General features: G+C 54.2%; 1 protein-coding gene across 10 annotated transcripts in view; it reads left to right on the top strand.

The window, feature by feature from the left end:
• The window catches only part of ATP2B2 (ATPase plasma membrane Ca2+ transporting 2), a 207140-nt gene that overhangs the window by 63426 nt on the left and 129621 nt on the right, over nt 1–14093 (top strand). For 8 of the 10 annotated variants that reach the window (XR_014019885.1, XM_081276200.1, XM_081276194.1 and 5 more), the window contains exon 1: nt 11787–11911. The exons of the other annotated variants lie outside the window; for them this stretch is intronic. The gene's annotated coding sequence lies outside the window, so the exon portion shown is untranslated. Of the gene's footprint in view, nt 1–11786; nt 11912–14093 lie in introns of those variants that run through there. 10 annotated transcript variants of the gene reach the window in all.

Below are 14093 nucleotides of genomic sequence, written 5' to 3'. Positions count from 1 at the left end.
AACGTCAGGCTGAGCAGCGCTCCATCCAGGGAACCTGACTTCCTGTGGCTTCAGTGGAGACCCCCAGACGAGCCAGGCAGGGCCTTGCCACTGAACTTGAACCTCAGTGACCCCAGCTAGCATCCTCCTTCCCCCCAGCCCAGGGTTTTCTCATCAGGAGTTTTTGTTCTTTGGTTTCATCTGAGGACTTTTTTTTTTTTTTTTTTTTGTCTGTGTCTATCTGTCTGCCTGCCCATCTGTCCATGCACGCACACACTTAGAGGTAAAGGCCACATTAGGAATGGGTAGAAGGAAAGGAATGAGGATGTATTGAATGCCTACTGTGTGTCCGTCTTTGTGCGTATTTCTTTGTTGGGCAGATATTTCTTGAACTCTTGCTACGTGTCAGGGATGTTCACAGCAGCAGGAATACAGCACAAGACAGAGGAGGTCTCAGCAAGAAATAAATTAATAACCACCAGATCGTGATGATTATCATGAAAAAATATTAACAAGGGATTGAAACAAAGGGGCTGCTGGGAGAGTGTGAGCAGGACGGTCAGGAAGAGCCTCACTGAGGAGGTGACACTAGAGATGAGAAGCAGCTGGCTGTGCCTCCAGCTGGGAGATGAGTAGTTCCCACCAAGAAACCAGCATGTGCAAAGGTCCTGAGGTGGAATGACCCACCTTGGCTCAAGGCCATTGAGGGATGACAGCAGGGAGCCTGGATGTCACATGGCTCTACTAGAAGCGTCTGAAAAATTGTCCCTCTGCTGTTGGCACACAGTGCCCTGTCAGAGTCCTGGGCTAGGGACAGAGGTGGACCTGGCTGCTTGGCTTGCTGAAGCCTCCCTCACCTCCGGCCCTTGCCCCTGCCTGCGTCTCCCTCCTCCCAACTTCTCCACCCCACGCAGCAGAAACCACGCGGGGTCAGATAGAGACTTGACCAAGCCAGGTCGGCCGGGGTCCCCTCCACCCAGTCTCATCTTAAGCTCCCGACAGTGTGCACACTCACAGCTCAGGAGACTGAGCCCCGGGGCTGGGCCCAGCAGCTAGGGGCGGGTGCTCCAGAGCAGCGACACAGGACACAGCCCTCCCTGCCCAGGGGCTCCTCCCGGATGCTGGTGGGGGCCGTGTCATGGGCCTCTGATATGTCGGATGGACGTGGAAGGAGGGGGACAGGGCGCCACTACCTTGGGTGTTGTCCAGTCTCACCATGGCCACCGAGTCAGGCTTCACGCCCTGGGCCTCGGGGGCACTGGGGACAGTAGGCAGGACACCTCAGGACTGGGGGTACTGGGAGTGGCCTGGCTGGTGCAAGAGGAGAGCCAGGAACTGGGACAGGTGACAAGGACAGAGTCCCCGTGGGTACAGGTGGTGCCGACTATGGAGGCTCAAAATGCCACACAGACCCCCAGAACCAGCAGTGGGATGGCGGGGGGCTCATGATAGGCAGGGGGATGCTGAGGTTGTCCTGGGACACTCAGCCCATCCCTTGAGAAATCTCGTGGGAGCCACACCTGGGAGCCACAGGCCCAGGCGCAAGGCACCAGCCTCGCACAGTGACGAGACCCCCTGCCCACCCAGGGCAGCACCTCCAGGCCCCAGTGGCAGGGCGCCAGGCGATCTCTCTCCTTCCCAGGGAGCCCCTGGGCCCTTGGAGGACTGCAGGGTTGCAGGACTCAGTCTCTGGGCAACCCTCTGTCCTCAGCACCAGTCACTCAGGAGCCCCGAAGTCAGAGGCAGCTCTCCTGCCGCTTCAGGGAGCACAGCGCCTGCTGTCTGCCTCCTTGGACAGGTTCAGAGAGATCTAGTAACTCCTCAAGGTCACACAGCAAACCAGGACAGAGACATGCACTCCAGGAGAGTTTTTATACTTTTCTGGGGGATGGGGCAGGGGATTCTCCAAGCTAGAGCCTCTGGGTGCCCCGCTCTGTGCTGAGGGGCTGGTGCCTCCCATGGGTGCCTCCAGTAACTCTTCAGGCCAGAGTGGACCCAGCCAGCAGTTGTATTTTGGAAGTTTTCCACCACGGTGGAAATTTCCAACAATGGATTTATGAAAACCTCCCAGGGCCCGTCTCCCGCCCCACTTTGTTATGAAAAAACAGCTCCTTGGTGGCCAGGCAGGGGACAGAGCAGCTGAGATCCCAGAATTAAACCTCATTCCCCCATGAGAGAGTCCCAAGTGGACCTCTGATCAGACCCCAGGGAACCTGGCTGGGAAGTCCAGTCCGCCTCCCACTGGATCCCAGGGATCGCTGGCCGCAGGGCCAGGAGCCAGGGTGGCCACCGAGTCCAGGATTGTATCTCGCTGTCACTGCTTAGGGTATTGTGGGCACAGGCCAGCCAGGGCCTTGTGCGTAAGTGACACACGTCACTGAGTTATTAAATGGGTGGGGAGGTAGGCCGCCCGTGGAGACTGGTAAGACGGTTCCATCAGGAACCATTCCTGCATACGACCTTGGCCCATCACTTGATTCCTCTGTTGTCCAACGTCCTCGATTTATAAGATGGGGACAATTATACCTACCTTACGAGGCACTGGGAAATGAGAATTAATGTGTGCGTGGTGCCTGGCTCTGGGAGTGACAGCATCTTTTATCATCTCCAGCATCGCCCTCTCCAGGGAGACAAGGTGGAATAGGGAGCATGTGAGCTTGGGAGACAGCCCTGAATCTCTCTGAGAAGCCTAAGTCTGTGCCTTAGAAGCTGTGTTACCTTAGACAAGCGGCTTCACCTCTCTGGGCCTCACTTTCCTTATCCATGAAATAGGGAGAAGGCTGAGCACCTACATAAAGGTTGGTTGTCAGGACTGAATGGGAGTCCTTCTCCCAGTGCTGGTGGCCCTGCTCTGACCCCAGGGAAGCAGGGCCCCGGAGCCCAGGCGCATTCAACAGGGCAGAGTGTGGCGACAGGCTGTGGGGGCTGCAGAGGGAGGGTGTTCTGTCCAGGCACCTGGGAGCAGAATGTGCTTTCTGGAGCCCAGGCCTGGGGTGGGGGCCACTGAGAAGGTGGCTGTGGTTGCTGAGGACACTGGTGGGCCTAGGCCCGAGGTGCCCTAGGGCCACAGGTCAGGGGGAGTAGCCCCCACACTCAGGGACCCGACTTGGGGCAGCTCCAACCCCAGCTCCCACGCCATCTGCCCCGCTACCTCTTGGCCGGAGTGGGCTGCCCCAGGTGGGTTCTCCACCACCTGGTCCGGGCACAGTGGGACGTGGGCTTCGGGGTCAGGATTGCTGGAGTGGCAGAGCGGGCGGCGCAGAGACTTGGGCTGGAGAGGAGTCAGGGTCTGGCCTCTAGAGAGTCTGGTGCCCAGCCTGGCTGCCCCGCTACCCTAGAGCTGTGGCCCAAGCCGGGAGCTCAAGCTTCAGCCTCCTCATCTGTAAAGTGGGGACAAGGGATCCAGTACCGACTGACCGCGAAGTCGCTGTGACTACTGTGGCCACCTGGCCTTTTCGGCTCATTCACCCACTCAGCTGCGTGGGGTCACCTACGGGGTGCGGGCCCAGATCCAGCCAGTGGGACTGCAAAGGAAACAAGCAGAGCAGCCCAGGGGGTCCACGTGCCTGCAGTGCGTAGGACGTTCTTGGTTTTAGCATGGAAAATCCCGTGTCCCAAGAAAACCTCCAGTCCTAGGCAAACCGGGACAGCTGGTCACCTTGGGCAGTTTCTGCCCTCGTGGGGGGAGAAGTCAGTAAATATATCATATGCATGATGGGTTTAAGTGTTATTTTATGCTGGGTGTGGTCATTCCAGCTACTCAGGAGGCTGAGGCAGGAGGATTGCCAATTTGAGGCCAGCCTGGGAGACTCAGCAAAACCCTGTCTCAAAATAAAAGCTAAAAAGGACAAGGATGTAGCTCAGTGGTGGAGGACAAAAAAAAAATTATTAAAAATAAAATAACAGAGTCAGGGGTAGGGGTGATGATAAAGGGTTATTATTTTCCATGAGGTAGTTAGGACAGGCCCCTCCAAGGAGGTGACATTTGGGCAGGGACCTCATGCAGCATATATAGAAACTCTTGAGGAGGAAACGTGCTGACGTTCTGGAAGAACGGAAGGAGACGGGATAAGGATAACGACAGAGCGTTGGCCATCTGAGTTAACTGGGACTCCCTTCAAAAGGGAGTGATATAAATACCAGCTCAAGTTAGCTTCACGGGAAAAAAAATGTAGGGACTAACTTAACAGGAAAAAAGAAAAAAAGAACAGAATGAGAGTTGGCTCCAGGTGTGGCTGTATCCTGGTGCTCCAATGTGGTCTGGTCTTTTCCCATTTCTCCTTGATTCTGTGTTAGCTTCATTCTCAGGAAGGTCCCCAGCAGCCCCAGGCAGACCCCCTACCTGCGCCATTCTGAGGTCTGGGCTCAGCAGGTGGGAAGGAGCGAGGTCCGGGGTGGCTGCAGCAGACAGAGTGTGAGATGCAGAGGTGGGACATTGGGCAGGAGCAGAGTAGCCAGGCTGCCGTGTAGATCCCAGTGAAGACTGGGAACTTGATTCTGAGGGTGCTGGAATTCACCAGAAGGTTTTAAGCCAGGAAATGACATGACCCCATTCATGCTGTAGGAAGAGCACTCTGGCTGCCTGGTGGAGAGTGGGTGGAAATGGAGACTCAATAAAGAGGCTGGACTTGGGAGGGCCCAGGGAAGGCTGAGAGGGAGGGAGCCCAGACTCCAGGAGGCCCCAAGTTGGGTGCACCTCCTGTTTCAGCTGTGGTCACACCCCCTCCTGCAGTCCTGGGTCCAGGTGGGCCACGTTCCCCTGAGACCTGGCCTGGCCTTCACGGGGTATTAGACACCAAGGGCAGCTAAGAGTCTCCCCTGCTGACCACAGAGGCCACATGCAAGGGAAGAGCTGCCCCAAGCCTAGGCATGCTGGGCACAGGGGGTCCAGACCCAACTGGTCTAGGCTAAATGATTTGGGGCCACTTCTAGAATGGCTCTAGTGGTGAATATCCAAGCAGATGAGATACAGTTATCTTCACAAGATTCCTGCTATGACTAGGAGTCAGGCCTGCTTCAGGCATGGCCAGATCCAGGGGTGACTGAGTTAGGCCTCTCCAGGGCACGTAGCTGGGGATGTTCTGGAACACTGTCTGCTCCAGAAGAGGTTTCGTTCTCATCACACCATTTTGGGCATGTGTCCCTGCCCACATCTGGCAGCCGGTGAAGAGAAGATTGTGACAGAGAACCCAGGAGACGTGGACTGTGTTTGGAAGTGTAGCCAGGCTCTGGGTCATTTCCGGAGGACCTCTGTGGAGCTCAGCACTTTTGCAGACATCATCTCTTCTGATACCAACAGCCTGCAAAGCAGAGTTGTTATTACCTCTTTACAGATGAGGAAACTGAGACTGATAAAGGGATCTGTCATATAATAATGTCCCCCAAAGATCTGAAATTACAGAAAGTGATTGTCACCCCCTTCTACCTGAAGGCCATGCACTGAGATTTATAGCTTCAAGGGATCCGCGAACTCCTGCCTTGGAAGGGAAATCAGTTTGTTCCTCCACAAAAATCAGTGTTTCCTTCTCCCTCCATCCCCACTTCTCTCTCAGACTATTTACAGATGACCTGCCGTTGCTAGACACCGCGCTAGGCCCTAGGAATGTGGTAGTAATGACGAACCTTGAAGATGTTATCCTAATGACCCATAGGATGGAAGAAAATATGGGCAAACTATACATCTGATAAGGGATTAATTTCCAGAATATATAACAAACTCCTACAATTCAACAACAAAATGATAGATAGCCCAATTCAAAAGTGGGCAAAGAAGCCGGGCATAGTGACATATTCCTGTAATTCCAGCAACTTGAGAGGCTGAGGCAGGAGGATCACGAATTGAAAGCCAGTCTCAGCAACTTAGTGAGCCCTTAAGCAACTCAGTGAGACTCTGTCTCTAAATAAAATACAAAATAGGGCTGGGGATGTGGCTTGGTGGTAAAGCACCCTTGGGTTCAATCCCTGCTACCAATAAATAAAGGGCAAAGAACTAGAATAGACATTTCTCCAAAGAAGGTACACCAAGGGCCCATGAGCACATGAAAAGAGACTCAACGTCATTAATAATTAGAGAAATTATGCAAAGCAAAAACCTCAATGAGATATTACTTTCCAGCCATTAGGAGGGCCATTATCAAGAACAAAACACAACAAACTAAGCATTAGCAAGAGCATGTGGAAGTAGCAGACTCGTCCCTTGCTGGTGAGACTGCAGAATGGTGCTGTGGGAAACAGTATGGCCGCTCCCCCCAAAATCAAACATGGAATTACCACCTAATTTGCAATTCCATTTCCGGGTATTTACACAAATGTATTGAAAGCAGGGACTCAGGCAGATGTTTGCACACCCATGTTTATAGCAGCATTATTCACAATAGCCAAAAGTTGGGAACAACCCAAATGTCCCTCCATGGGTAAATGGATAAACCACATGTGCTCAATCCATGCAGTGGAATATTATTCAGCCTTAAAAAAGGAAGGAAATTCTGACGCATGCTACAACACGGACAAACCTTGAAGATGTTATCCTAAGTAAAATAAACCTGGACTAAGGGGAAAAACACTGGACCATTCCACTCTCATGAGGTACCTAGAGTGCCAGATTCATAGAAATGTTAAAAAAAATGGGGTTGTCAGGAGCCAGGGGAGGGAAATAGGGAGTTAGTGCTTAGTGGATGTAGAGTTTAAGATGAAAAAGTTCTGGCAATGGATGGTAGTGATGGGCGCCCAACAGCGTGGATGAGCTCAGTACCCCCCCCCAAACTATACACTTAGAAATGGTTAAAATAGCAACTTTATGTTACATAGTTTTAACCACGATAAAAAAATACATCAAAAAGGCTCATAGATGTAAATATAAAAATTGCAACCATGAAGTTTCTAGAAGAAAATAGGAGAACACCTTCACCTGCTGTAGGAGGAAGGGATGATTTTTCAGGGAAGACTCAGAAAACACTAACCATAAAGGAAAACTCAGATACACTGACAACTGTTGAGTCTGTCGTGAGGGACTGGAGAGGAGGAGAGGCAGGGTATAGGGGCCAGAGGAAGGCGCACATCAGGCTCTTGAGTCCAACTGGTATCTTGAGCCACCGTCTGCCTTTTGGACCCACTTTATGACCCACTGCACTAGACTAAACACTTCTGGGCTGCTTCTAGAATGTTCCATCAGGGGTGCTTTGCAGGCGAGCCCCGAGTGTTTCCCCAAGGTGCAGCCCCTGCTGAAACAGAGCTTCGTCCCTCCGTCTAGTTCTTCTCCGGACACCCTTGGGGTTCCTCCCTGTTAACCACTCTCTGCTCAGCTCTGTGGCCTTCAGTCCCCTCCCAGGGACAAGGGGAGAGGCCGATGAAATCCAGCTTGCTATGAACCCCACGTTGATGAGGAATGGTTAAAGGATCTTGGGAATGATTAGCTTTGTGTTTTGCTGGGAAAGAGCACCCTCCCTGTCTTCCCGCCTCCCGCCAGGCTGCCTGCAGGGGAACCGGTGACTCCAGATCGCTCGCTGGGCGGCTGCAGAGAGGCCACAGAGACTCCAGGGTGAGGGGCAGTTTCTTAGCCTTGCCTTTCTGGGGGCCTCCGAGCACAGAATCTCTCCTTGAACCTTGATCTCTCTCCCATCCCCAGACCCCTGTTGTCTCTGCCTCCTGCGTCTGCCATCTTGGTGTCCTGTCTACACAGCACACGTTGGAAAGCAGGGAGTTCACCGGGTTCCACTAGACAGTGATTCTGGTTCCTTGTGGGACTCTGGGGGTCAGGGACGTCTTTGAGAAGCTGGTGAAAACTAGAGGCTCCCTCCCCAGAAAAACACAGACTTCCAGGGAAGGTCGGCAGGCACATGGACTCTTCTGATGGCCTCCATGGGCCTCAGCTAGTGACGGCCTCATCTGGGATGGCCCCGGGGTGATTCCAAGGTCACACCAAGTGTTTTTCTGCCCCACCCTCTGGTTATCTTCTGGGGGAAGATATGGTCGTGCCCGTTTTGCAGATGGATAAACTGAGTCATGGGACAGTTCAAGCTGCCTGCTTGATCCCTAAATTAGGAGTCACTGGCTTAGAAGTTGAGAATTCTCAAACTCCACTCTTCTTCTGCTCAATCTGGATGCTCCACCCACCCCAGCCACCCACCTCACAGTTGAAGACAGTGAAGCCCAGGACAAAAGGCCTTGGAACCAGCTAGAATCAGAGCCCCTGTCTGTGTAGCCCTTGATCTAATGGAGTGGTGTCTGACACATAGTAGAAGCTCAATAAATGGACCCATTGCTCCTCCTCTCTCCCAGAATGCCTTGCTGGCCTTTCCCCAGGAGCCTGCACATTAAATAACAGAGAGCGACAGTGGCCTGGGGAGGGTGTGGAGGGCCTGATGTGATCCCCAAGTCCCACGTCCTCTTGCACAGTCTGATTTCCTACATGATAGTCTCTTGTCATGAGCTCCGGGAAGGATGTACCCAGTTGCTGGTTTTTGTTTGGTTGGTTTGGTCTTTTTCTTTGTCCCCTCCTGCCTCAGTGGTGGGCAGGAGGCCCTGCAACCGCCCAGTGTGGCCACCCCTCTGGCTGCTACTTTCTTGACTCCTCCCTGTCCTGCAGCCCAGATATAAGCTGCCCGTGGGTGAGCCAAGCCCCGCCCACCCCTGTTCCCCTGCATTTCTGGCTTGTGGGTGATGGGACAGGTCACTGTGAGGCAAGAGCACTTTGGGCTACATCCAGGACACCCAGGTACGCCAGCCCCCTCTCTCCCAGGAGCTCCCAGAAAGACAGTGACAGTGTGGTGTGTCCCAAAGACCCTAGAAACCCAGGGCAGGTGTTGCTAGGCCTGTTCAAGAGGTTAGAGGAAGGTTCTAGAGCAGCATGTTCAAAGAGTATCCGCTTTTGCCCAAAAATCTGCAGATGTGAAACTCTACATGGTATCTATTATGATTTGCAGGAAGGTTACAAGGAAGGGGACAAGGATGTGAAGTCTGGAGAAGCAGGCAGGGCCTGCGTGTTGGGCTGAGGATTTTGAACCTTGCTCCTAGGGCACTAGGGAGCCACAGATGACCCTGGAGCAGGGCAGCTACCTCATCGGGTCTTCCATTGTGGCCACACGGCTCCCTTCTCCTCCTCTATTTGACCTCTAGTGCTGGGAGCCGGGCTCCGAGTCTACCCTGCTCTCTCTGAGCTCCGTCTCTTGATGATCTCACCCTGTCCCATGGCTGTAAATACCACCTTTAAGCTGCTGATTCCCACATTTCTATCTTCAGCCAGGGCCTCTCTTCTGTGCTCCTGACCCATACATCCAGCTGCCCACTTGGCACCTTTCGAACATCTCAAAGTTACCAAGTCCATTGGGCTGGGGATGTGGCTCAAGCGGTAGCGCGCTCGCCTGGCATGCGTGCGGCCCGGGTTCGATCCTCAGCACCACATACCAACAAAGATGTTGTGCCCGCCGAAAACTAAAAAATAAATATTAAAAATTCTCTCTCTCTCTCTCTCTCTCTCTCTCTCTCTCTCTCTCTCTCTCTCTCTCTCTCCTCTCTCACTCTCTCTTTAAAAAAAAAAAAAAAAAGTTACCAAGTCCAAAACCAGATTCTCGATGGTGCCCACCCCAGCCTCCCCAGCCCCCCGGGGAACACTGGCTCCTTCCCCAACTTCCCACCACAATAAAAGGCAGCAGCACCCCCACCCCCGCCACTTGCTGGAACTTTCTGCCTGCTCCTCCCTCTCCCTCTCCCAGCTCGCCCTGGGGAACCACCTGCCAGCTCCAGCCCCCATCTCTTCACCACCATTGCCACCCTGCTCACCCCAAGGGCACAGGATCCATTTCTCCCTGTTCTTGACCTTCACCTCGAAGGTCAACTCTCTAATGGATGGTGGCTCTTCAAAAATAAATAAATATTTGTGCTAATCCATCACCCAAAACTCTTTAGAGGACTCCCTCTGCACTGGAATAAATCCTAATTCCTGGCCATGGCTTCAAAGGCTTTCATGATCTGGCCCCTGTCCCTGTCTTGCTTCTTTGAGTTACTGAGTACACACCCTGTCCCCTGCCACCTCGTCTTTGCCTTGCTCTTCCCTCTGCCTGGAACATACTGTCCTAGCTCTTTACACATCCATTCTGCAAAACAGGCTCCCTGACCGTCTTAATAGTAAGACCTTATTCTCTTCATGGAGCCTTTCACAGTCTATCTTCCCCAACAGAACAGAACCGAGCAAGCACAGTGTGCCTGGCACATAATAGGTGCTCATTAAATAACAGCTGAGTGAAATCCATTCAAGAATAGAAGGGGGGGCCTAGAATTTTAGAAGAGGGAAAGAGAATGAGATTCCAAAGGACAAAACAAATAGAAGAAAGGGAACTCATGAGGTAGGATGTTTAGACTTGATATTGGGGGAACTGAGGAGCCATAGAACATTCTTGAGCAGAGACGTGGTTATGGAACTGAACGTTAGAGCAGGGAGCTTGTGTGCCTTGTGGTCATTTTATTTGGGGATTGTGTGAGTGGCCTTAGATCAGGGCTCAGTCTAACAGTTTCCCTGCTGGGAGACCAGACTAATGCAGCCTCCACACAGGGCTACTGAGATGTTAAGTGACATGGTGGCCATCAAGTGCTTGGGACTCCTAAGTGCTTAATGAGCATTAGCTGCTGCTGTCAAACCCCGTGCCCAGCGCCCGAACCTAACCAGCCCCGCCACTGTGAAGCTCCCAGTCTGTCAGGGCGCTGGGCGGACACTCGGACAGTGGTTCCCTGGGATCTGCCCTGTCCTGAAGCTACCACCCAAAGTGCATTCTGGGAGAGTCAGGGGAGGCCTCCCAGAAGAAGTGACATGAGGTTTGGGGGAGACAGTTTCCTTGAGAGAAGATTTGAGTCAGCAGCCACTGGCCCGTGAACAGGGGAGGAGGTGCGCCTTCTGGCTGCTCAGCTCCCAAAATAACCCGGATCTGAAGGCGGACAGCCCGGCGAGCCACGGGAGCCATGCCATTTCCCAGCCGGGTTTCGACGACCTTGGAGTGGCCTTCGCCCTGCCCCAAGGCCCCCAGGTGGCAAGAAGGACAGAGGAGGGATGCCCAGGACAGAGCTCTGGCCCTGGCCCTGGCCCAGGAGCTGCGCAGACAGATCAGAGACAGGCCACGAAGCCATCTCCTCCTGTCACCCAGCTGTCTGAGGCTGGGTGTGCCTTTCAGACCAGCAGCTTGGCCACCAGGGCTGAGGCTGGCAGGTGGCAGGGGACGCGCCCTGGAGCCGCCTCTCCCCTCTCGCCTGCCTCTGTGTCTCTGGGCTCCATCTTCGTGGGTCTCTGCGTCTTGGCTCTGGTTCCTGAGCATCCTGATCCGCCTCGGTCTCTCCCCTGCCTCCTCCAGGCCTCCATTTGCCTCTTCTGGGGCCTGCGTGCTTCTCTGCAGCCTCTTCTTCCTCCCCGTTTCCTTCCCCCGCCCCTCTCCCTCCCACACCAGCCTCTCAAGTTCCCCTCCGTGTCTCTCAGCTTCCTTCTCCCTTCCCCTCTCCCCTCCTGCCTCCCACCCCTCTCCTCCCTCTAGTAAGAGAATTCCTAGTACGTGACGCGCGCCCACGCACCACGCCTGCGGAAGCCCTCTGAGGACCAGAGCCCAGGCTCCAGTCTGTCCTGGCCTCAGAACTCGGGGACAAGGGTGGGCTCGGGTGCTGAAGCGAAGGGAGGTGAGAGGTTCCTGCACCTTCCCGCATGGGGTGTGGCAGGTGCCATGCTGGGGACAGGCAGGACATTTCTGGGCCTGTTCCTCCCTTCCCAGGCAGGTGGGACAGCAGATCAGGTCATTGGGCCCATTCAGCAGAATTATAAATAGCAGCTTGTGCCCAGCCTGACCCAGACGGCAACCACGGCCGCCACTGGGCCCCAGGGCCCCCTTGTCCTCCGCCCTTCCAGCCATCCCTCTGAGGCAACGCCCGCCCCTCCCCTGCACAGCCAGTGGGTCCCCAGGTCAGTATCCGATGTGCTGTCGCCATGGCAACCTGCGTGTCCCCATCCAGCCCAGGCTCAAGTTGCGGGAGGTGGGGGTTGGATGGTGGGGGGGGGGGACGAGCAAGACGTCCAGTGGCCTAGAATCAAAGGTCACCTCTCTAGGCTGGAGCTTGCTGGCCATCTCAGGGACTGGGGAATGGGGTCCTGTCCCCTGGAAACTTCCCCCCTGCTGGGGAGGGTGGGAGGCCCTGTGGCCTGGAGCAAGGGCTCAGCCCCAGAGTCTGCCAGGGACTGGGCACAAGGGGTCAGACCCAGGCCTGGAGGCCAGGGAGCCATGAGTTCGAATCCTTCATACGCCTTCCCTGAGCTGGGAGGCAGGGCCCTCGGTCCCTACTTAACTCTTATTGGTCCCCAGGGGCAAGGTAGGATCAGCTCAGGGAGAAACCTGCAAACTTCCGAGTCATGCTGACCTGAGTTTGCATCTGGCCTCTGCCATTCACCCACCTCTCTCTTTGAGCCTCAGTTTCCCATCTATGAAATGGGTGTGTGAACAACACACAGCTCACTGTGTTTATTTTGAGGATGAGATGGGCCACCAGAGAGAAGGCACAGAGCCAGGGTCCCACATGCAGCAGCTAGACTCGTCATTGTCATTGGCAGACGGTTATTTCTATCTCAACCTCCTCATCAGAGAGTCAGAGAGGGCCCTGCCTCCTCACTCACTTGCTGGGTCACCTCAGGCAGCTCCCTTTCCCTCTCCATGCTCAGTCCGTCCATCTGCAAAATGACCACAGGACCACTCGGGCCCTGCCCAGCTCTAAGATCCATGGGTCTCAGCAGCCCCCACGGGACTGGGCAGTCTGTTATTAAATACCCACACCTTCAGCCAGGCCTGGGCGCTGGAAACCTGAGCTGGGGTGAGGGACATCCTGCCTGGTTGCCTGGCAACTGAGACGCAAGGGAGGCTTGGGTGTCAGGGTGTCCAGCCGCAGCCCCCTCCCAGGAGGCTCTAGGAAGCAGGAAGGCTCAGGACGGGGGACTCTTGCCTGGGCCAGCCCCAGGGGGACATCCCCTTCCTCCCACACCTGTCCAGGCCCAGCCTATCTGAGAACCCACTTCCTAGGGGTGAAAGGGGCCATTGGCCTGGGGTGTATTTATAGGTAGAGCATGTGGTCAGGCTCAGAAAGAGAAACCGGAGCCTCCCCTCTGCTAGCTGATACAGCGGCCGCCGCTGTCCCCTCTTCCTGGAAATCTGCAGCCCAAGTTTACCTAAAAGCCTGGAGAATTCCCTTACTCCTTGGGGGACCTGATGCCAGCTCCCGGAGATCCCAGAGTGCTTTGCGTGGGCCTCGAGGCCACAGTTAAGAAATCACTTCCCTTCTGTATCATGTGTTCTTTCTTTCTGTCCTGGGAATTAAACCCACTGAGCCACATCCCCAGCTCTTTTTTAAAGGTTGTTTTCTTCTGTTTTGAGACAGGGTCTCACTAAGTTGCTGAGGCTGGCTTTAAACTTGCGATCCTCCTGCCTCAGCCTCCCAAGTGGCTGAGATTGTAGACATGCACCACGCCCAGCTGTATCATGTATTCTTGGCCTCCCTACCCAACCTCTTCCACATTTTAGTTCCTTCACCCAGCAAATATTGAGTATCCACAGTTCTACTGTGTTCTCCTACGTGGCCTTGGGCATGCTACTTCAGTTTTTTTGCCTCAGTTCTCCTTATCTGTAAAGTGGGGGAAATAAGAATGTCTGCCTCGTAAACTTGTGGTGTGGATCAAAGGAGGTGATTCATATAATGTGGTTAGCACAGGGCTTGGCATATAGATAATGCCCCTGAGTGTCATCTTTTCATTAATTTTATTAAATTGTTATAATATCCAGGCACCATGCCAGGTAAGGGGGGGGGACGATGCCCAGCTGTTTGAGAGCAGGGGCCAAGTCCTGTTCCTCTCTAGCTGTGAGCGCATCCCAGGCCCATGGCGGGCCCACTGCAAAAGTTTATCCAATGTGCAGATGAGAGGTGAAGCACTTCTCCTGGGGTTCTCTGCTGCTCAGGGCACCGAGCACCAAGGCCCTGGCTTTCAACATTTTTTACAATTCCAGGTGTCCCTTTGATTCTCTTACGGCTGCACCCTCCACAAAGTTACCAAAAGATGTTTGAAATCCCTGTCTAGGTTCTCCATCTTGCCCTTTGTTGGGGCT

Source organism: Spermophilus citellus (assembly GCF_964194105.1).
Source record: "Spermophilus citellus genome assembly, chromosome: 19".
NCBI lineage: Eukaryota > Metazoa > Chordata > Mammalia > Rodentia > Sciuridae > Spermophilus > Spermophilus citellus.
This window is presented reverse-complemented; position numbering and strand designations above follow the sequence as displayed.